This window comes from Magnolia sinica, chromosome 6, assembly GCF_029962835.1.
Source record: "Magnolia sinica isolate HGM2019 chromosome 6, MsV1, whole genome shotgun sequence".
Lineage (NCBI taxonomy): Eukaryota > Viridiplantae > Streptophyta > Magnoliopsida > Magnoliales > Magnoliaceae > Magnolia > Magnolia sinica.
The window spans coordinates 26,871,118-26,896,355 of NC_080578.1; the positions used below are offsets into that span (position 1 = coordinate 26,871,118).

General features: G+C 35.8%; 1 long non-coding RNA gene across 2 annotated transcripts; it reads left to right on the plus strand.

Annotated features, from left to right (window-relative positions):
• The first annotated feature begins 4,218 nt into the window (after positions 1 to 4,218).
• LOC131248592 (uncharacterized) lies at positions 4,219 to 22,228 on the plus strand. Of its 2 annotated transcripts, none has more exons than XR_009172299.1 (3): positions 4,219 to 4,877; positions 5,099 to 6,185; positions 21,979 to 22,228. It is a non-coding gene; the product is annotated as an uncharacterized LOC131248592 (long non-coding RNA). The 2 variants fall into 2 exon arrangements; XR_009172300.1 differs by having other exon boundaries at positions 4,219 to 4,834; positions 22,002 to 22,228.
• Positions 22,229 to 25,238: the final 3,010 nt, after the last annotated feature.

Here is a 25,238-nt window from a genome sequence, read left to right on the forward strand (position 1 = left end):
TTAAACTACTAAAATAAAAGAAGATCCATTAATCCCATTGACGATTAATACGATCCATTGGATGATCAGTTGGGCCCGATTCTTGAGATCCTTGTATATTTCGATCTTAAAAATTAAATGGATAGATCGAATCATCCATGTACATATTGCAAGAAATAATTTCCTGTGCCGGGATCCCAAGGCTATTGCACAGAGGATAAGAAATTTCTAGTTAGATTATTTAAGTGCAGCTGATGGACGGATGGCTAATCCAAATCGTCCATCATGACGATATATGATTTAACAATGATTAACACAGTAAAAATTAGAAAATAACAACAAGGACCAACCTAGATCAGGCTGTTCTCCAAAATTTGCCTCTCTCCCTCTCTCTCTCTCTCTCTCTCTCTCCCTCTCTCTCTTCTCGGCATAAGTTTTCTTTTTGTTTATTTTCGTTCAAGTAGGACTCTCTCCCATTCACGTGTCCTTAAGAAGGAGAAATCGTTTAAGAAAGGGAGATGTATGAGGGATAAAGGAGAGATTCGATGGCTCTCTATCTCTCTCAAATTTTAAAATTTAAAATTTAGATTTTATTTTAATATTTTTTTAATATGCATTCATTACATGGTGTCCCTCTCTCAATTGTTTTTAAAAAAAATAGAGATTTAAAGGGAATTTATGGGAGGCTCACCCTTGATTTTTTATGGGTCCACTATAATGTTTATCTGAGATCCACTTTGAACTAGATCTCTAATCCCACATTAGGCCTAGGGCCAAAAAATCAAGCTAGCCTGTGATTCAGTTGGGTCATAACAAATGAAACAACTGGAAGAGACATCCACCCTTGGTTTTCATTGGGCTCACCATGATGAATATAGGAAATTCAATCTAACATTAGATGCAACAACAAAGGAAATAGTTGGGAGAGAGATGTCCACCATTGATATTTATAGGGCTCGCCGTAATGATGATATGAAATCACTTCAACCATTAGATGCGCACAAAATTTTAGGCTCAAGGCCTAAACATCTGGCCCATTCGTGATTTAGGTGGGAAATGGTCTTTAGGGGCCCGTTTGGCCGGGTGGCTTGGAAGGGATTAAATGGTATTAAGGTGGATGGCATTGATTTCAAGGTAATGATGTTGTCAGTGGATTGTCTTAAGATCCATGGGATTGCTATATCCCGAGATTCCTATATCAAGTCTGTTTGGCACACCAAGCCAATCCCGGGATTAAACCTTCCCATCCCTTCTAATCCCTCGAACCAAACACGTCTCAGGCAAATTTGAACTGATTAGGGTGGATTGGATGGGATTTAAAGGTAACGATGGTGTTGTCAGTAGATTGTCCTAAGATCCATGAGATTGCTATATCTCGGAATCAAATCACCCGGCCAATCCTGGGATTTAACTTCCAATCCCTTCTAATACCATCTAATCCCTTCCAATCCGCCTAGCCAAACAGGCCCTAAGGGAAATAGTTTGTAGGGAGAGGTTGCATTATACATTGTTTCCAATTGTGTGGTCCACCAAAATCATGGAATGGGCTGATTTTTGGACTATCAGCGTAACATGGGCAACACACCTAGTTGTTGGGGGTGGATTTCACATAAACATCATGGTGGGGATGACCTGAGCCCCCGACCCCTTTGCTTGCAAGACCCACCCCATCTTTTGTTAAGAAATCTAAAAGAATGTAGTCTAGTGGTAATCACTTAAATTAATGGAATAGGTTAATGAAAACCTTTTTTTAATGTATTAGAATGTAAATTATATAATTAGTTTGTTTTTTTGTATAATTTACTTTAAAAAACAATGATAAACTTAACATACTCTACTATATTTTGCCCATGTCATAACTCAGGTGAATAACATTGTTGCCCCATTAGAGAAAACATGCACAAATGATTTAATGCAGGAACATTCATATTGTGGATCCTACATTGTATTTTCCATCCTAAGAAACTTACAATGAATGGATAATTCTGATTATCCATCTGTGAAAATGAACATAAAACACTAAGAATAAATTTTACATATGGTTTGTTGGAGTTTTTTCAAAAAAACAAAAAAACTATAGACTTGTCTGGATATATCTTTTTTTCTTATAGCAATAAATAAACTACTTATTTAACAAAAAAATAGTTTGGCAAGTAGCTTAACGTAGCTTGTTAATTTTGTTGCTTGTGTTTTTTGATAGTTTGAATTTGGGCATGCCAGAATTGAATTTGCGATTCAATTCAAACCGAAGAACTATGAACCCAAGCACCGAGATAGGCATATATGCAATATATGACCAAGATTAGATGAGATCAGTTGCCCATGCCACTCACTTAGAGTGTAAAATAGGATCATGTGATATTCAAAGGGTAGGGTTCGTCCTCTAATAATAGGTTACACCTTTGCCTTTTGTATAAAAGGACTTTTCATTACAGGTAAAAGAGAAATGAGGAAATGATTCTTATAATCGGCCATGGAGAATGGCTGCATTGACCCAAATTATGGCTAAGATTACCAGTTACTTGATTAATGCTATGGATTATATTATGAAATGTAAACAATGGGCAAAAAGTAAATGATTACACTAGGTAATGTAATTTACTTGGCAGGAAAATAGAGTTATTACACTAAGAAATGTAATTGACGGGTAATTGAAAGGATAATTGAAAGATTATATTTTGGTTTAATTGGGTTGGTGTGAGACCTGTTTCTTGCTGAATTCCTCTACTATTTATAGCTTTACCCTGGTTATCTAGTTCATTGTCACGTTCTGATAGTTGCTATAACCGTTCAACACTACATGACCTTCTTTGCTCATGCTCTTGCCATCTATCTTGTAACTGTGTCTACATGATCGCTCTTTCATCAGCCACTTAAGTAATGTTGTGGCATTGTTTAATGCACTCTAGCTGTTAAATGGCAATAATGGAGATAAACATTACTCCTCACATCGCTTCACCTTTGGAAAAAAGTAAAAGCAATGTATGATGCTTCATTAATGCAGCAATACCCTCATACATGTGGTGGCATCACAGTAACCGTCTCTGGCCGATACATCCTCACACATCAGTCGTAACCACCCCTTTTCAAAATAAGAGCCAAACCCATTACGACACATGTATTTACATCGTACCAAGTAAATTTATAATGATGCCCTAATAAATGTTCTACCGCCTCAACTGATATAAGCGCTATTTCAATTATTCTTTCATTTTATGCTTCCTTTCTTCTTAGAACATTTTGATTTTCTTCTCATTCTCATACTCTAGCAATGCTTGCACTACCAAAAAAATGAGCAAATGATACAGACCACGTAGATTTTTAGCTACAGATATAAACCGTAGCTAAATTGCTACGGATTATATCCATAGCAAAAAAGTTGCTACACCACTAGAAATTGATGGTCTTGTGAGGGACTTTTTGATGCCCACCATAATATATGTGTTCTATCTGATCTATCCATATGTTCTGAAATATAATTGTAGAATATCATCCCAAAAAGTGAAGTAAATGGAAGGCTCAAGTGGACCACACGATATGAAACAATAGAGATTAAATCACACATGATTCCTATGGTGTGGTCCAGTTGGACCTTCAATATACCTCATTTTTGGGATCATTCCCTAAATATATTTTCTAAAATAAATGGGTGGAATGGATAAACCATATACATCATGGTGGGCCCCACGTAGGTACCGAATCCACGCACAAAATCATTGGGCGTGCGCTAAAACAGAGTCGTAGGCCCAAACGAATTTATAGCACCCCATTTTCCCATCTCTCTCACTCTCTCACTCTATCTCCACGCCCAAAACGGAATCGCCCTCTCACTCTATCTCCGCGCCCAAAACGGAATCTCCCTATTTCCACCCAAAACCCTCTCTATCTCTCTCTCTCTCTCTCTCAATCATCCCATTTTCAAAGCCCTAGCAATATCTCTCTCTCTTGCTATCTCAACGGATGTGGAAAGGTGAGCGATTTCTCCTATTCTTTTTATTGATTTCCTTATGCATGTTTTGTGAATCTTCTCTGATTCTCGACCGCACCTGATCAGTTCATCCCAGCCGTTCGTCTCCCATCTCTTCCCTATAAAAACCAGTATCTCTGCCCAAGGTCGTCTCTCTTTGATTTCTCTAGAATTTCAGTCCTCCCACAAGCAGGAAGAGAGATTGTGAGGGTTTCTCGGTGGCCTAAGGTTAGTGAGAGTGTTGCTATTCTTCCCTCCCCTTTTCATGAATCTGGGGTTTCGATCAGTCCTTTTGTAATTTAGGGTTTTGATCATTCCTTTTGCAAATTAAGGGGTTTTGTTGATGTTTTACATTTCATTCTACTATTCAGTGCAGATCGTAGCTATAAATCGTATATCTGATTTTAATTTTGGTTGTTTGTGATTTGTTGTTAGATCTGTTACTATCTGTTGAGATCTTTGATATATTTCCCTGATGTTGTTTTTGAAGACCTGTTACTTGTTTTATGATATTGGTTTATGTTTCTCGTAGATCCGATTGTTTTGGAGAGAGATTGGCTTTGGTTGAGCTTGTTTGGATCTTTCTTAATCTGATTTTACTCAGGCCTCTATTCAGTTGCTTCTTGTGAGGTGGTGAGATTAGGCAAATTGATGTTGTGTTATTGTTTTAAATTGTCTGTTTATGGCGTCTCATGTGGTTAGAGGATTTGGTTTTGAGATTTCTCCCTTTTTTGTAGAGGTCTTTGCCTAGATCACAATTGGGATGGATGAGAATTGGATTTGAGTTGTTCTTATATCACTCTTTTTCTTGATTTCAAGCAGGGATAGAATACTAATGAGGAGTGCCTCATTTGGTTATGTTTATAGCTCTGCAAGGAATCGATCCTGGTTAGGAAAGCCTTTGGAATGGACTATTGTGTAGTTTAATGAGGTTTGTGGGGCTAGATTTTTTCATGCTTTGCGTATGGGTGCATTTGGTGGCACCAAATGTCATGAAGTTCATGATATTTTGCACCAAATTAGACTTATTGATCCTGAAATATCATGATATTCGTTGCACCAAACGTACACCAGGTGTTTGATTTTGTAAATAAGTCTTTTTTCCGTGATAATGAAGTTATGGGTATGCTTATTGTGGGTGTTTGCAAGTAGGATTTGTAGTTCTATGACTAGAAGCAATGTTCGATTTGTGGGTATGCGATTCTCTCGTCGTATAATTTGTAAAGTAAACCCTAGATTTTTCTCAAATCGCAACAAAGAAGAGAATCATAAGAAATCTCTCCCATTTTTTTCCATCTGTTCTTCTCAATTTCGTGAAAGTTATCTGCAATTTGTGATCAATGATAGGGTTTTTAGTGAATATGTCCTCGGTCGAGGGCATAGAATGCGTGTTTTGTTTTTTCGATTTTGATGGTTTCTATGTGTATTTTCTCTGATTTTTCTGTGGATCGAGTAGAGAGTACTTTTGCTTGCATTTTCTCTGTTTGTGAATTCTTTCAGCATTTGGATGTAGAACGAGTGGTGTTTGATTCTTTTCCTTCATTTTTGTATGCATTTAGGGAGTTTTTGGTTTTGATTATTCCTTCTTGGTTAATTTCTTTGATTTTTCTTTCAATCAGGCTGGGATGGCTGTATTTTTAGCTTGCTTTTATGTATGTTTGCTTATTTTGTAAGATTGACTGTAGATTGAGTTATTTTCGCTTTCATTTTCTTCATTTTTTTTTAAAGAATTGGACAGGAAATATGAACATTTCAGTTTTGATTGCATGTTTTGTTTGTTACCCAACTGAATGTAGTTTTTCCTTATCAATTTTGTAAGATCAACTATAGATAAGCAATACAACCCATGACAAAAAAAAAAAACAAACAAAAGAGTAGAAGCAAAGAAACCTCAGTAAGAGCTCCAGGCAAGCAACCCAACTTAGTAAAGGTCTCTATTTCATTAAATCCTCTTTTTTTCTTCTTGTTTTCTTTTTTCTTTAGGGGCTATTCAAAGACATGTAATAGTTGGGGCAGAAATTTTTTTTCCTGTTGCAAGAACTTGTGCTCCCATTTGGACACTTGATTTGACTTGGCAAGTTTTTCTGTCCCTAAAAGTCCCTATTTTTGGATTAAGCTGATATTTTTGTTTTTACTCCATCCAGGTCCATGTGACCTTATGAACAACTTTGGTTCGGTCTCATTCTTTGCTCCATACCTCATCTATTAAGCAAAAAGATCCACTGATAAGTAACCTTGTGTGAGTATTTAGTCGTTTTCTCACTACAAGAAATCCCACTTTTAGCAACAAAAATTTTCGTCGCTAAAAGTCAAATTTTCGTAGCTAAAAACTTTTAGCGACGAGAATTTTCGTCGCTAAATTCGTCGCTAAAACATCGAGGTAAAAGGGTTTTATCGGCGAAAAAATCGAATTGTCACCAAAGGCAATATTTTTAGCAACGAACATTTTCGTCGCTAAAAAAACATCACAAGACTTTTAGCAGCGAAAACTTTCACTGTCAAAAATATACGTTCCACTTTTAGCGACGAAAATTTTTGTCGCTAAAAAAATATCATAAGACTTTTAGCAGCGAACATTTTCGCTGCTAAAAATATACCTTAAACTTTTAGCAACGGAAATTTTCGTCGTTAAAAAAACTGTACAAGACTTTTAGGAAAAATATAAGTTCAACTTTTAGCGACGAAAATTTTCGTCGCTAAAAAAACTTTACAAGACTTTTAGCAACGAAACTTTTCGGTGCCATAAATATCTAAAAAAACTTTACAAGACTTTCGCTGCTAAAAATATTCGTTCCACTTTTAGCGACGAAAATTTTCGTCGTTAAAAAAACTTACAAGACTTTTTAGCAGCGAAAATTTTTGCTACTAAAAATATTCGTTCTACTTTTAGCAACGAAAGTTTTCACTATATTTCTTGAACTTTTAGCGACGAAAATTTTCGTTGCTAAAAATAATTACAATACTTACAAAACTTTTACCTACGAAAAGTTTCGTAGGCAAAAGTCTCTTACTCACTTTCCCCAAAATTGTTGGAATATTATATACACCTGATATATATTATATTTCATCATATTCACATTCACATCTATATAAACCCAAACTAGCCATCTAAACATAAAAGTACATTCATCCAAACACAAACAATCTTATCACATCACAAAGAGTTCAAAGAAGTTATTAAGAATAGAAACATGACCAAATGACAATAAGCCGACTTATAAAAATAAATGGTTGAGATTTTTAAACCAAATTATCATTATGGTTTCAAGGAGGGTCCATTTATCTCCCCAATGTTGAGTCATCTCAAAAGCAAAGGATTAGTAAAAAGCCAAAAACCAAACAATAGTATTGCAAAGGACCAGTGCAGCTAAGTTACAATGAAGACAGCACACTGAGAAATGGAGAAATTACAACGATTGCTTTATATTAGGAGGCAAACAGAACTAAGTACAATGCAGCTGAAGTCTTCACATATTGGCATATAGCAAAGTGTAGAAATTTGCACATGAAGACACCCTTAACATGCAATAACTAATAGATAGGGCTAAAATGTTTAGATCTTATGGCCTTATGACAATGACAGCCAAGAATATATTGCAAAGTTTAAGTTACATGAACCTTCACATTATTGCAAGACTTAATTAGTCCCTTTCATTCCCACTCAACTGCACACATGGTTTATGGATGGTTCATTCCCACTCAACTATACACATGTTTTTATGGATGGTGAATCAAGAACTATACATCTGATGAGTCATAATGCATGTGGTTGTCCAATGCTACAGTACACGAGGATTGAGTTCATGTTCTGATGGGTTCCTTGCTTGTTTGGCAAGAAAAAAATAATAAAAAAAAAACCTGGCTTAAAATGGTGTTACCTGATACCAAGCTATAACCTTTTCCTGAGAGAATCTACATACATATGAACCTGCAAAAATCAAGCAACAAGAAACATCTTAATGTGGACATAGAATTTCTTCATATTTCTAACATTTTTGGTTCTCAAACTCTACATCAGAAACTTATGTCAGGAACTTCAGGTTTTCTCAGATTACTCAGTATTGCAAAACTCAAAAAATGATTTAGCCTCAAAGTAGACACCAACTTGGTGAAAAAGGCCACCACCAATCCACCAACAAAAAAGGGCATCCACCTAATTTTGGTTGTGAAAACAAACCTGTAGTAGATTTTATTGTTGCTCTGTAAGTTCTCAGCATTGAAAATCTGAAGATCATTGCTAGCATCACTTGATTTCTAGTAAATGAATCTTCATGCACTTGATTTCTTGGCTAGTACAAGAAAGCACTTGAAAGTATTAGAAAAGACACCCAAAGAACAAGTATTTTCCTATTTCTGAAATATGAAAAAAAAAATGCAATTTGGATTGAAAGATGAGATGGACATATTAACTCCACCTGTCTTCTGCCTGTTTTTGAATTAGAACTTATGGGAGTATAGAATTTCTAGAATTTCTCAAGGCTAGGTAGCCTAGAGTGATAAAAATGCAATAAGGGTTCAATTTTAGGCTTCCATATTGGACGTTATCCATTTCAACTCAGTTTTCTGGTTTTTATCCAGTCTGTACAAAGATATAAAGTGAGACAAAAAATAAAAATAAAAATTGAAACTTGGTATGGATAGCTCATTCCCGGCAAAGAATTAAGATTGACCAGGTTTTGCTTCAGTTTTCTGAGGAAATTAAACAGTATATGCATATGGTACATATCACCAATTGTGCCACTCGTTCAGCATTCCCACACTCATGCCAAAATCTGTTCTGGCTCTAGCTGCTAGCTAATGCTACGTCACTCCCATGTGTTCACAAGTTCACCCTTTCCATTTATAAATGAATAATTTACAAATAAAAGTAAAAATAAATAAAATTTGTTGAGTCCCATTTAGCAAGAAAATGTGTGACATTTGTAGCATTTGTTGTCTAAAATGTAGTTACCATTAAAACATGAGCTAGAATTCAAATAGTGCACAATTCTTAATGTCTGGTTCTCATCCACCATATGGCATAAATGCATGGCAAGTTAGCAACCCCAGACAATACAAATTACCCTTTAATAAAAATAAAGAGCATACAAAATAACAAATTGAGGCCCCATTGTTGAATGTAGCCCACATCCACACTTGATTCTGCGATCTTAACAATCTGATATTGCTCATTGAATTCGGGCCTTTAGCCATTTTATTTGCTAAATGCCAATTTGATAGCTAAATGGTGCTGAACTACCATTGTATCTTCAGTATAAATCTTTAGTGTTTCAGTAAGCACAATAATCAATAACTTAAATGTGCATTTTATAAAATGTAAGCACTTAAAGATTGCTTCCCAAGATCCTTCCATGAGTACTACACTACATTCTTCAGTATTGCGACACTGTATCCACATGAAACTAACCACACATGCGCATTATATAGGAACACAATTAATAGCATAAGCACTCATCCTAGCATGATCATGGGACCTGTGACTGCATAAACAACACATGACCATCAAGCAATATGCAAAGATCTGAAACAATCAAGTCAAGGACCTTAAACGAATAATTTCCACATAAATAGATTCCTAGTTGAATTCTTACCTCAAGCACACCATCAAGATTAATTTCTGAAAGGGTCTGAGCGTCTGTTTTGGTCATAATTAAAAGATATGTTGCTAAAGTGTTTAATTTCACAGATATTCAAAGCATGTATTTTTACTATTTGTCAAAAGATCGGGATATATCAGCCTTTTCGCTTCACAATCCCACAACCATTTGATGGGCTACTGACTTGGTATTTCATCTCATGAAATCAAAATAACTATTAAATAAGGGTAGCTAATGACCTGCTTCTTCTTTTTCAGCGACTCCTCTGCAGCAGCTATCTTATCTGCACATGCTTTTCAAGATCAGATAGCATGCTCTTTTCTCTCTTCCCTGAAAACCAATACAGTCTCGCATATCAATTAACAGTACTTTTTATGTGTAAAGTAAATTTCTAAAATTGTGATGTTTCCTAGCATTCATAGTTGGAAAGTAACCATCAGTCACATGGCAGCAACGTTGCTTTCCAGTTGAACTTGAAAGGAATATTGCTGTCATTTAGAGCTCAGGTCATGAATGATGAGGGAATTAAGATTTGGTTATTTCCAAATTATTAGACTAACAATTGTAGAGCTTTGCTAAGCAAACACACATGTGCAATAAAGCTCATGTACATGCCAGAAATGTGCCAACATGGCACATGGATGCAAAATCCAATCCATCCATTAGGTTGGTCCAACCCTGTACATGTTTTCCCAAAAAACAAATCTGGTCCACTCGATACATAGGCCGCAAGATATATTGGGGCCTATGCCAAGATTGGAAATAGGTGGATGTGTTAGAGAACTTCAGCCAAGATTTTCAGAGCTGTACGTTTGTTTGGATCTCAGATCTATCATGTCATGCCGACACATGAGCTTTATTACAACAGAGACCAAGAACCATGCAGGTTAGGATGGGTGAGTTGGTACAAGTTGAAGGCTCAAAAGGAGGTGGATGGAGGTAGCAAGAAAAGTCTTGATGATCTACAGTCTAACTGAAGGACTAGCCCTTGAATGGAATGGTGGAACAAGATTCATGTAGCCGATCCCAATTACTTGGGGTAAGGCTTAGATGATGATAATGATAATTGCAGGAGTTACTGGAAAGGAACTCATGAGATATTTTCTGTTTCAAAATTACAGGTATGGCATTTCCATAAGTGGATTTGCATAAGGGCTACATCATATTGAAAGATTAAGATCTCCATGGCCAGACTACTCCTTGTCAAGGGACACATAGTTCCATTTCCAAGGAGGGGCTCAAAGGCTTGATATAAGCAACAAACAATGAAAACAAGGAAAATGAGAAAGAAGGAATATGTGTTAAGGATTTGGAATAGAAGAGCAACGATCCCCACTTTCATAAATAAGGCAGATTTCTCTTGTTTTGAGCTTGTTTTCTGAAGCCAAACTACAGTGTTTGATCTATTAATACTTTGTAAGTACTAACTTCTTGAGTTTATTACTTTGATTATCAAGCACTGCAATCTCGTTCCAGCAGTGGTGGTAGTGCTGAATATGTAATAGTTAAATATCTCCATCAGCATTCTCTTGTAAGAAAAAACAAATAAATTTGTCTAAAGTTGGTTAACACAGATGGGAGAATACAATGTGCAGCTGATGGAAAAAAAAATCCATCTAAAATTGTTGAAGAAAGAAGTTAAACATAATGATCAAGATGGAACTCTTAGATCAGCTGATAAAAATTTAAGCTCCCATTGTTGTGAGTGATGGTTTCCCAGTCTGGTTCAGTGTTGGCTTATAAAAATTTAAAAGCCTGCAAGTGTGCTTGCAACATTCAACCTTCAAGCATCGCACATGCAACTATGAAAAAGTGTACACACACCATAGCCTACATTTGTTACCATACATTTGGCCTATCACTAAAATTTCTACAAATACAAAACAAAACAAAACAAAACAAAAAAGCAGCGGTATATTTGTTGATTTTTGAATATGTTGCACCTGATAGCCATTTTATTCAGTTTTCAGTTGACCGACCTATCTCACTTTGAATAGTATTATGTAGATCAGATTTAGCAGAGACAGAACTTAGCCTGAATTTATTCAGGATGAAATCCTCTAACTATTTTTACATTTTTACAAAAGAAGTGAGAAATGTTTTGAAGTAACAATAAGGTTAAGGTAACCATGACAACCTGGGAGGAAAAATATTTGAATAGAACTGTTGAATAAAGAGCTTATTTTCCACTTACCAAGAGAAGCATTTACTAGACCCCCAGAACTGGTCTTTAGTGACCAAGAATCGTCACCATTCCTAACAGCAAAGAATGGAAGCCTGTTAATCACCATCAATATTCATTGTTTTAAACGCCTTGTGTCTTTGTTTTTCCTTCCCACAAAGATGCTGGAAATTAGCGCCTTGAACAACATCAACAAACACAAAGCAATATGACAACATTTAACAATCAAATTTCAGTGGCTTAATTAACATTAAATGACACAACAATCAGATATTCACTAGTTCAAACAGAAACTATATTACACAGAGGATTTGTTTTTCTTTTTTGCACAGCACATTAACAACTCATTATTTGCACACGCATGTAAGGTGTAGTTCATCTGAATTGATAATCAGGTGAGCCCTGATTGGACATTTCCAGCCCTTGGACTCGAGCACCTCCTTTAGGGGAAAAAAAGATAGTGAGAGGAACATGGGTTGATCTGTTGTAATTTTCCCTAAAAGTCCTCAAATTCAAAGGCTGAAAATCCTCAAAGGCTGGTGGTCCCATGATCAGAAAAATCTATAAATGAAGTTTACCTCATGGTTGGAATGGTTGCCTTATTTTCTATGTCCTGCGAAACTGGTGAAGAGGTGGATGTAAGGCCTCTGTCGGTGCTTTGATTAACCCCATTATCCTTTCCAGTATTAGCATTCCTCCCACTACCAACAGTTGATCATATGTAATTAAGTCAAGGACTTAAAACTTGGAAATATGACAATGGTAAAAATAATAAAAAAGAGATCATTCCAGTAGCTGATCAGCATAGTGCAAGTTCTGAATGAACAAACCTGATGGTGCAAATGCAATATGATGCAATCGTCGATCACCAAAAAAAAAACAAAAAGGGTAAGGTCTTCAACTCTAACCAAGTAGCATGAATTTTACAGTAGTAAAAGAAGGTTTGTTGAGAAAAGGTTGGAAGCCCCACGAGTCTTCTTAGAGATTAAGGCTTGCTACTCTCCAACAATCTCCACCATAAACATGGAACATATACACTTATATACGTAAGAAAAGGATTCAAATGAACATATCCAATAAATGAGAATTGAGAAAATAAAAATCACCAAGAAAATAAATTTTTTTTTTTTAAAGGAAAACTAAATTCATACATTTTGGTGCAGTTCCCATAGAGACAAGTCCTGTACGAACCTGGCCCCCATGGTCCCAACTTGATCTAATTTTAGGTCTGCAAGTCAAACACGGGCCTATTTTTAAGTCCACCAAATGAACAGGACAGGCCCAGTCCAATTTTGACAGGCCCACCAATTATACATGTCTTAGTCCTCCCACCCAATGAATCACGCAACAAACGTGTGAGTTTGCACATAGGAAATGCTTTTTCAGCCTTGAATGTATCCAAAGCCGCATATACTCCACCAATCTCACCTTGCCAAATCACTTCCTACAGGTAAAACAGTCAATCAAAAACTATCGAGTAGGAGTATTTTTCACAACATGGGCATGGATTATGTGGATGTGACCATGCCAAAAGAAGAACAGAGTAAAGGGAACTGCAGAAATAATCAACCATGCTTTTGGAATGAGAGGGACCTTGGATTCATCCTACATGTCAAATGTAGACATCAAAATCCCTGCTCATGATGGAAAAATAGATTATTATTATTATTTAATAAAGATCGACATAAATCCGGTACTACAGGTAGATTACGATACACAGCAGATAACCCATTTCTTTTTGACAGTCCAACCTTTTTTTTCTTTTTAAAGTACACCAGGACAACAAAGTCAACTGATTTTCTGCTCCCACTTAAAAGTTAGACAGTTCTTTAAAACTTGTAAAATCTGATAAGGATACAGAAAAACATATATGAAGTTATTAGTGCAAAAGTCTACCTAAAGAGAAAACCAATTCACTGAATGCAATAGCCAAGCTATTGCAGTTGCATTCACCAGTCTTGGGTTTGAGTCACTTGACCAGTGCTAATGCCCATTTCAGAGTTATCTTAGTTTTCAATGTCTTTCTAAGAACTGAAATAACACACTACAGAAAATGTGAATGTCACAATTTGGTGAATCCTGGAGGGAGAACCATCATAGTTGAATGCAGTTACAGACTGGGTATTGATGATTTGAGTATTTTTATGAGTTTGCCAGGATCTAAAGAACCAACCTGTAAAAAGATTATAAAGCTTTGGCAAATTTAGCAAATGCATGGCTAATGTAAATGGTGATGCCAAAGTCGAAACAAGAATGGAACCTGCAAGGGAGACATTATTAAGTGATTGCAACATGCTCATTTCTGTTTTGATAAATGAGCCCGCTTGTCATTTGAAGCCAGTTTGATGGACTTTCTGCTTTCCACCTAATATAGAGTGGGGCTTCCACGGTTTCTGAATTGGGTGCATTTTTGCCATTGAAACAGGGCACAATTACCTAATATAGAGTGGGGCTTCCACAGTTTCTGAAATCTTGACTCTCTAGGAACTAAATATCTATTATAATGAGTTCATACAATGGACCAAAATGTGAAGGGACTGAACTTGCCTTCTCTAGATGATGGCGAAGATAAATAACATCATGCATTACCTTAATAGCAGCAACCCAAGATGATAACAACACGAAATAAATGAGTTATCATAGGGCCGGATTTGAACAAAATCTACATGAGCTAGAAGTAAAATTGCATGGTGTTAACAACAAAAACAATAACAATTATGACACGATGAAATGGTTAAAAGCAAAATAATATTTTTTTTAGAGGAAAGATGTTGGCTGATTTCAGGAAATAACTGAGCCCATGGGTGCAACATCAGTTGCAAGCTCACTGTTTTGCAGGAGTTAGCAAAATCATTTATAAGGAGAAGAGATTAAATTATGATCAATTTACATTCCACCTTCTTTTGGTCCAACCATGCCAGGAATGTATCTGTGCCATGTTCTACATCAGTCTGCTAGTTTCTGTTATAGTAGTGTAAGCATGCAAAGTACAAACAAACAACTAACCAAAAAGTAAACAGCTTATACTATGGAAAAAGTAAAATGTTTACACTATGGCTGTCTTCTTACAAGGAAGATGGAGTATAAGAAAAATAGCATTTGCCTTTTAGGGCTTGTTTTACATATTTATGATAGAAAAGAAGAAGAGAAGGGAAAAATAATAATTTATACTTACTAATTCCTACAAAATCCCTAAACATAATGAAGCTTGATGATCCTATTCATCCATTCTACAGATCCATAATAGGCATATAGAGATTATTGTATGTCAAATAATATCCAAAGTGTTGGTTTCGGAAGATGGAATGTCTAATGTTCCTCGGCCTTGCCAGTTCCTTTAATCATCCATCTTTCTTTTACATGAGACCACTAGAGACCTCATCAACCTGATTTTTGGCTACATGGAGGGGTCCACTTGATGAATGCCCCAAACTCATACATGTTGCCACACTTGCATGTATTGGGAGTAGGAACCAAATTCCTACAATGATTAACCCTGCCAGGGCTCTAAGATAATATATAGATAGATGACAAGCACATCATTATTTAGTTAAAGAAAGCATGGAATTCCATGAGTTCACCAAATACAATAACAGAATAACCATAATGATTTGAAGCAACCTGCATAAGATACCGAGAAATTAAAGCTTAAAAGAAAATACAGATTGGTAAAAATATAAATATACTAATGAAAACATGTGCACTTAGAAAACAACACAGGTTATAACAAAACCTCAATTATGAGATGGCTTCTTCTGTTTGAGCCACCAAAAGAGAGGGGGAAATTGATTTCCTTTTAACAGTTACATAGAAAACTACACTCGTAACCAACTCTAGATGGAAATTTATTTCCTTTTAACAGTTAGAGAATGATTGAAAGATTAGACCAAAACCAATCTAATGAAAGAGATGATATGACATTCAACCAAAAAAATAAAGTGCTAGAAGTGAAATTTCTTTTATTAGAATAATAAATGCATACAAAAAATATATAATTTACTATTAAAACCACCTAGACCCAAACTGGACAGTACCTAGACCTGATTTTTAATCAGGTCCTAAAGTTGAGACCTGAACCAGTCCCAATTGCTTAATGGGTCCCATAAATGAGACCCAGATGTATTAACATTGGGTTGGATTCATCAGATACCCATTGGCTGCCACACATGCAATTGAGTGCAATATTAGCCACATACCAAGTTGGTGCAAAAACTCTCTTGATTGTACTCATGTCTGGTCTTCTCTAAGCCCAACCATGGAGATGTTTGCATACGTCCCTTTGGCAAGCAATCTCAATTAGCAGATATGATGGTCCTTGGCACTGATTTCTGAGTGGGAAGCTTCTTCAGCCATTGGATGAGGGACACCCATTTGGATGTATATGCTATTGCCCCAACCCTAGTAGGGTTGTTTTGAATCCAACAGCAGGCCACAAACAAATCCATCACCAGCAGTTAGGCCTGAAAAACATATTTTCAGACGCAGCCTGATTAAGCAAGCAAGTCTTCTCAGTTCAGATAATTCAGCTATAATACTGACAAAATTGGGCAAAGAAATGTATTGAAAACCAAAATAGTTGATTGAGTTATTCGGGATGCATGGCTTTGTTCCAATGAATGTTTATGATTTGGAGGGATGTTACTGCAATGTGCACGCTTCATGGAGTTTCATGAAGTGCTAACTACGACATCCCCATTGCACATGTGATTCATGTCTATGGTTATCAAGACTGTTGATATCATGGGCCATAGTCCACGAGTCAAGGCAACTAGAAACCCATTCATGACATATAGATGGAAGATTAACAAAAGTTTGCATAAAAAATGAGCACTTGTCTACATTCAATTGGAAAACCCAATAAAGATTGGGGCTATTGGATCATCCAAAAACAAAGTTCAGGAAACTGAAAAGATCTTCCAGTGCTGTGACTGCAAAAGAGACAGTGAATCAGCAAATATTCTTTGGCATTTTCAAAATCCCGTTATCTAAAGTCTCGGGCATGGTGCGAGATTTTTGCTCTCTTGTTTCTCCTCTCAAATGCCTTAGAGCTTCCAATCCCTTCCATTGATCAAGGCGAGAGCTCTGCCTTCCCATGAGAGATGTGCTCATCCATGTAGAGCTTTCTTTTTTTGGATGATGTCTCACTTACCTCATTCCCACTCACTGAAAATTCCACAAAGACATGCCATGGTTTGCAAACTATAAACAAGCACCTAGAAAGAAACAAAAATATAATATAATGCTTACTGCAGGAAAATACACACACACACACAAAAAAATAATAAATAAATAAAAATAAAAATAGACCGCATTATTCTGATCTAGCTGTCTACACAAGTAAATTTGCCTGTATTGTACTACAGGCTGTCCACTTCTTTAAATGGACCATCTTTTTACCAAATGATATTCCAAACAATAAATATGGATAAACTAACCACAGTTCAACAAAAAATCAGATATGAATTAGATATGAATCAAATGATAACAGAACATTCCCCATTGCATTCAACAAAAAATCAGATATGAATCCCCAAAAAATCCCCAAATCTGTTAATTAGGGATTTTCAAATATGAATCCACAAAAAATAAAAAAATCAGGGATTTTCGATTCTGAATCCTCAAATCCGAATCCCATACAGGCAAATTAGGGATTTCAAATCCCAAATCCATAAATTAGGGATTTCGAATCCCAAAATCCAGAAATTAGGGATTTCCGTCAACGGTGAGAACGGTCAGAGAGAGAGAGAGAGAGAGAGAGAGAGAGAGAGAGAGATACCCGATCACGGTCCACCGATCCACCGAGAGAGACAGAGAGAGAGAGAGGATGCACGAGAGAGAGAGCACCGAGAGAGACAGAGAGAGCGACAGAGAGACAGAGAGAGAGAGAGGGCACGGTTGAGAGAGGGACCGAGAGAGAGAGAGAGAGAGAGGGTGCGCAAGGTAGAGGAGATAGAGAGTGAGAGACCGAGAGAGGAGAGTATATCTCGCTCTCTCTACTCGCGCTGACACCAACGCCCGTGGCTGGTGGTCGGTGTTGTGTGGGCCCCACGATGTTGTATGTGTTTCATCCCTGCCGTCCATCTATTTTTCCATATCATTTTATGGTATGAGACAAAAAATGAGGTATATCCCAATCTCAACTAGACCACATTATAGGAAACAGTGTTAAATGAGCGTAGACCATTAAGTTACTTTTGGGGGCCATATACATTTTTGGATCAATCTGATATTTTTTTTCCCTTCATCTAGGCATGTATGACCTAATCAATAGATTTAATGTCAAATAAAAAGTACAATGGACCTTAGGAGGGTTTTAATGGTGGATATCCAATCACTATTGTTATCATGTGGTGTGGTCCACCTAAGATTTATATCCCTCTCATTTTTGGTATCAAGCCCTGATTTTTTTTATTTTTTATTTTTTAAAAATTTATGTGAGGGAACACCAACACATCTCCCATGAATGTTGTTTCTCCACAAGGACTCTTGTATTTATTTATTTAGAAATGCTCCGCTGCCTACAAACACAATTAGTTATAGTGCTCCCATTTTTATTCAGAACCTAAACGGTCCAAACCATTGATCAATACGGTTCATCAGGTCTAATCCATATTTCAAGAACTACCATGAAAATATCACACTGATTTAGTAAATTTGACCATTCGGTAAATGGAATTAAAAATGGACGGTTAAGATCATTTATGCAAAAATAGGTCCAATCAACATTTCGATTCATCCATTTGTTAGGATTATCATGGTTTGCTTATAATTGTAAAGAATCACATTTGTGCAAGTGACAATTAAAAACCCATGTAATTCCATTTTTTTAATCATCAATTAAGCTATTTTTGAATTTACTAGAATTTATTTCTATTTTTTCTCGTGGATTCGAGGAATCTTTATGAAGAATATAGAAAAGCTCTGTGGAATTGGAATAATTATCCACTTTGAGGAAGACAGTGATCGACCTCATCACGTCCATACCTGCGTCAGTCGTTATAAGGGTTTTGATAGAGAATGGTGCCCACCATACCATAGCCATCGAGGATGGGTTTAGAACTCGAAATACATCTTAGATGATGAAATAAACTGTTCATATTCTAGTCTATACTAAGAAGCATTCGCTGAACTAATGATTGTCTAGGACAGAAAATTTAGAACATTGAGAACTAAAGATCAAATGGCTCATATTCGAATCCAAGCATGATAGGTTAGGATCAACAATGAAGCATTGCTACCATAGCATCTATGGCATGATTATAACAAAAACAGGGAAGATCATAGTTTAGGAAGCAAAACAGATTGAAAACCCACCCCAGCAATGTATGCTAATAAGGGACACCGTGAGTTGTCAAAATCCTCACTGCAAAATGCATGCCAAGGGATGGATGACGAAATGCATCATGGGAAGTTCTTGTGACCATAAGCTATGTGGGCCCACAGAAATGTAGTAACAAAACCGCTTTGTTCATGATTTTCTCAAGCTCGTAATGGGACAGGGTCTAAAAATCGGGCAGGTTCAAAACTAAGCTAGGCCACTCCGAGTGAAATACTGAGAATGGAAACGTCCACCATTGAGACTTCCTAGAACCCATTATGATATTTATACACCATCTCAACCATTAATAAGGTTATCATCACACGAATAAAACCATGGGCACAAATATCATCCCGATGTCCTACCAAGTTTCCAATGGTGGATGTTCCATCCTGGTCGTTTTGTCTGACGTGTGGCCCACTTGAATTTTAAATCTACCTGATTTTTGAACTCTTCTATGGGCCCATATAGCTTATTACCATTGAAGCGGATTGCGTAGTGAATAACTCACTACGAGTAAACTCTGTGAGGTCCACCATAATTTATGTATTTTATCCTCTCCATCCGTTAATTTTAATAGATAAATTTTCGGATTGAGACTAAAAATGAGGCATATCCAATGTTCATAAGGACCACACAACAGGATACAATTGAATTAAACATCTACAGTTGAAAAATTCTTGGGAGCCTTAGAAGTTTTGGATCAAGCTTATATTTGTGTTTTAACTTCATCTATGTCTGTATGATCTTATGAACAGGTTGGATGACAAATAAACATCACTGTGGGGCTTAGAAAGGTTTTTACGATGGAAATTATTATCCCCATTGTTTCCAGTGATATGATCCACTTGATCTTTTGGGCTCAACTCCTTAAATTAGATAGAAAAACGGATGGATGACATGGATAGACCAAATACATTCAGGGCCTGTTTGGCCAAGCAAATTAAGAGGGATTAGGAGGGATGGGATGGTAAAATCCCATGATATGCCAAACGAGCCAAACAAACCCGATGAATTTGTCCCGGGATATGGCAAACCCATGGATCACCATGATGTTTATTATAGTATATTTCAAAAAATAAAAATAAAAATACAAATTCTAAATTTTTATTTTCAAAATCTCAAAAAATTTCTCATATTTTATTTTTTTTTCCTCAAAAATTTCAAAATGTTGATTTTTTTTTTTCCAAAAGCATCATTTTGTTTTCAAAGTTTTTCTCAAACATTGTCAAAGTTTTTCTCATTGTCATATTTTTGCATTTTGCTCCATTTTTTTGTTCAAATCGTACCAAATTAGTGCCAATAGGTGAGAAATGCTTGATTCTTCATGTTTTTCCTACAAAATCAAGGATTTGAACGTTCGATTTCAAAATTTGAGGGCAGGTGATCCAATTTGGGAGAAATTGGTGAATTTGATTTAAACATCTGAAGTTATTTACTGTTCAATCTGAACTAATTAAATTGTCCAAAAAGAGTTGATTATAGCTTCAATTAGTGGATCTCCCTAATAATTTAGTAATTTTATTTTTCACAGATAAATTTCAATTTACATTTAAAAATAACATTTTTTCCAAAATGTATATTTTTTTACTCTTTTAATAAAATATCATTTTTATTATAAAATATTTCAAAAAAATTAAAATACAAATTTAGAATTTTTATTTTCAAAATCTCAAAAAATTTCTCATATTATAATTTTTTTCTCAAAAATTTCAAATTTTCTATTTTTTCTTCAAAAGCAACATTACTTTTAGCGACAAACATTTTCGTTGCTAAAAATATTATTAGCGACGGTTTTGGTTTGTCGTTAAAAGTCAAGGCCAAAAGTAAACTAACCGAAATACAAAACACTTTTAGCGAAGAAACTTTTTGTCGCTAAAAGTAAATTTCTGTTTTTTAGTGATGAAAATATTCGTTCCTAAAACTCTTAGAGGGAAAATTTTTAAAAAAGCGGAAAATTACTTTTAGCGACGCAACTTTTCGTCGCTAAAAATCTTAATGGTTCGTCGCTTAAAGTCAGGGCCAAGATTTTCTAACCGAAATACACAACTCTTTTAGCGACGAAAATATTCGTTGCTAAAACTCTTAGCGGGAATATTTTTTAAAAAGCGGGAAAATTATTAGCGACGGTCTTGGTTCGTCGCTAAATGTCAGGGCCAAAATTTTCAAACTGGAATACACAACACTTTTAGTGACGAAAGTTTTCGTCAATAAAAGCAGACTTTTGATTTTTAGCGATGAAAATATTCATCTCTAAAACTCTCCTGGAAATTACTTTTAGCAATGAAACTTTTCGTCACTCAAAATATTATTAGCGACGGTCTTGGTTCGTCGTTAAAAGTCAGGGCCAAAATTTTCAAACTGAGATAGATGTTTTGGCGATGAATATTACTCTTTTGGAAATTAATTTTAGCGACAAAAATGTTCGTCGCTAAAAAAATGATTAGCGACGGTTTTGGTTTGTCGCTAAAAGTTAGGGTCAAAATTTTCAAACTAGAATACACCACACTTTTAGCGACGAAAATATTCATCGCTAAAACTCTTAGCTGAAAATTTTTTAAAAAAGCAGGAGATTACTTTTAGCGACGAACTGTTTCGTCGCTAAAAGTCCCATACATGATTTTTAGCTACGAAAAGTTTCGTAGCTAAAAGTAATCGTCCAAAAAATGTTTTGAGCCTGTAGCGACGAATATTTTCATCACAAAAAGTCTCATCCATGATTTTTAGCTATGAAAACTTTCGTTGCTAAAGGTACTCTTTTAGCGACGATAATTTATTTCGTCGCTGAAAGTCACTTTTAGCGACGAAAAAAAATTTCGTCGCTAAAAGTTTCATCGCTAAAAACCCTCTTTCTTGTAGTGTCTCTCTTTTAAATTAATTGATGTATTGTATCTTTCATTGTGTTTTTTTTTCTCTGTCATTTAATATACTTTAGTTTTTCTTGTATTTTTATGGAAGTTCGAGACAGCAAGATCTGGGCACAATTTGTGGTTGAGGTGAAAACAGAAAACCCAAAAGGCTTCCATTTATGTAGAAGATTAGTCCTTGTTTCTTTCATATTTTTCCCCTCAAAATCTCAATCACCTGTTCTTAATTATGTTGTAGGCAAACCGTGAGATTACCAGGCTGGATATATTTCTCTCTTGTTCAACTTCTACAAGAAACAACAATGGGTAGCATCAGTTCTGCTGTTGCTCCCGATGGTGAAGTTCTAATATTTTCCAACTATCAAAAATCTCCCATGCCACTCCCAATCAGCTTAGCAGACATAATGCAGTAATTTTGGCATGTGGGTCTGATCTGGAATTATTGTGAGTAGGCGACTTATCTATAGTTAAATAACTGGATCCTTATGGCTCTTCTTCCTATTCTTCTTCAGACGAGCTTTTAGACCCAAAGGAGTCTTGGCAAGCTGAGGAAGGGTTTTGAGGTACTCTTTTGACATCAGACATCTTTCTTTTTGTTTTCCTTTTTGTTTATGGTAGAAAGCAGGCATGTAATCTAAAATTGTGTCATTGATGCAAGATCTAAAAGGTGTCAGTGCTTCAAGGTGACATGCCGAGGTGAGATGCAATTCTTTTCTCCCAATCCTCTCTGTTCATATTTTAGCTTTCTACCTTTTCCTCTGTTTTATTAGATATCTAGGTTTCTATTGATATGGCATTGGGCATGATTTGGTTAAATTCTTGAAATTTCTTTGGAGTTTATGTTTGGGTTAGTTGGCTGCACACCCAGTTCTCACAAGCACCTAGTTCTTGAAATTTAAGTCTTTTTTTTTTCTCTATGACTTGTAATTGGCACTGAAGATTGCGAAGTTCTTCAGAAACAGGTTATGAAAGTCTAAACACTTTCAATCTGTTGTGGTATTAGATGTTTGTTGAGGTGACAATTGGCTTTGTAAAAGATGCAAAGCATCGTATTGATGTTCAAGGATTCAATGTTTATCACAAGAATGGGCTTGTAAAGGTTTGCTTATTGGTCTTGTATTCTAGTTATGTAATTGGGATGAAATATTGTTTACATCATCTTAAAATTCTATTTGATCTTTTCATTTCCCTTGTTGCTGACATGTGTAAATGGTTTAGGTAATAATGGTCCCTCCCTCAAAAACTTGATGCTACTTTGAAATAATATTATCAGCATATCTCCTAGTTATGAACATGGTATAAACCTAAGTTATATTTTGTGGTAGAGAATATGGCAGATTGATGCTGTGATTCCTTTTTTAATGGAATGATTTTGAAGTGGTTGTCTAAATGCGTTCCCTCCTTTTTCTTTATTTCTTCAGGACAGTGTACCATTACCCATTCTGCAACTTATGCCGCCTTGGAAAGGGACTTGGTGCTTACTTCTTTCAATGCATGACAAGTAATTGTTGCCTAAGGATGAAGTTAGTCGAGCACATTTGCCGGGAGAAAGGTCTGGAGACTAATTGCCCCATATGTTATGATTTCTTGTCACTTCAAGTGCATCAATTAGAGCCCTTCCATGTGGCCATTTCATGCATTCAGCTTGTTTTCAGGTCGGCCCATCTCTTCTTTGCTTTGATTTTAAATTGCATTATGTGTGAGTTTCCACCTTGTTCTTTCCTTTTTCCCATTTATTAGGAAGTGGAGTATGATGCATGAACTCAACTCCTATTCTCCTTTTGCATTGTGTTCAGGTGCACACATGTAGTCACTACACCTGTCCAATATGCAATAAATCCTTGGGAGATATGGCGGTGAGAAAGCCTTTTCCTGTTTCTCTTTAATAAGCATTACATGGTTCAGGGACTATACTATCTGCTTTTCTCGATCTTTCCCTAAACTTCCTCAAGTCATGGTGATTTATATCAGCCGGTATGTACATTGATCAGTTGGTAGTTTTTATTTCCACTTAAAACAATGAATAACTAATGAGGTAAAAAGCTCTCAAGGTTAGTTCATTTCCACTTAAAACATCGAATAACTAGATAAATCAACCGATATGTACATTAATTAGTTGGTAGTTTTTTAGCTTTATCTCGTTTTTCTACAGTGAAGCCTGAATTCATGGATAAATCAGCTAGTATGTACATTGCTCACTTGTGCGATAATACCCAAACTGTACTTCTATTTTGCTGTTGATTTATAGGTTTGATTTGGAACTGCAGATATTTCCATGGGATGTGTCTCGCATTTGAGCATCAACGTAGGCAAAAGCAATCCTAACAAAAACAAGACTGATTCAATTCCATCTTCAATAGACAACAAGGTGCATTCTAGCACACACTTCTCATTGTAATTGGTGTATTCTTGCACATATTTATTTTAAAATTTTGATGCATTCAATTGTGAAAGGATTTATGACTTTGAAAATGAAAGAGAGAGGCTTATTATGGAGAAGGACGCAGTCATTCAAGAGCTTCAACATAAAATTAGTGATGCAAATGTTGAGAGAAAAAAATTGAAAAATGAGGTACCTGTAGTGGTTATTCTATTCCTATTTTATTTAACTTGCTTGATCTATGAAATTGTGTATGTGTTCTTGGTAGAAACCCACTCTTTCCCATTCACATAGATTAAGCGAATGGAGATGGAACAGAAAGATTGCTCCATGAAGGTAGATAAACTACTAGAAAGGCATAGTTGGATTGCAGCTGAGAAACAATTATTTGGAAAAAGTGGGACAGATTATGACTTCTCATCTCGTGATCCTTGTAAATCAAGGGAGGAGCTTGAGAAACTTCAAGTTGAACAATCTGGGTGTGTGATTAGATTACTTGTTGTGTTGTTTCCTGTACTTCTTTGTTTTCTTTTCCATGACAATGAAATAGTATAATTCAACACCTAATTGATGTTTGGTTTTGTATTTTTTTTGAAAGAAGAAGGTTAATGGACATACATCTCAGTTAATCTGATTGATTGTTTTCAGCCTTGAGAAGAGGGTCAACAAAAAAGTTATGGCAATGTTCGAGAAAGCTGAAGATTAATACAATGACTCATTATCCAAGAAAAATATCATTGAGGTATATTGTTGTATTTCTTAGCCTGTAAAGGATCTCATGTTTATTTTTATTTTTTTTTTAAAAAAAATTGAATTTGTTTATGTCTGAAGTTGTTTGTTTACTATATTCTTCTCTTGCTTAGAATGATAAGTCAAAAATCAAGAAGGTGATTGAAGAGCTTGATGAAAAGAAGGAAACACTAAAAGTTACTTGGGTTAAAGTGAACA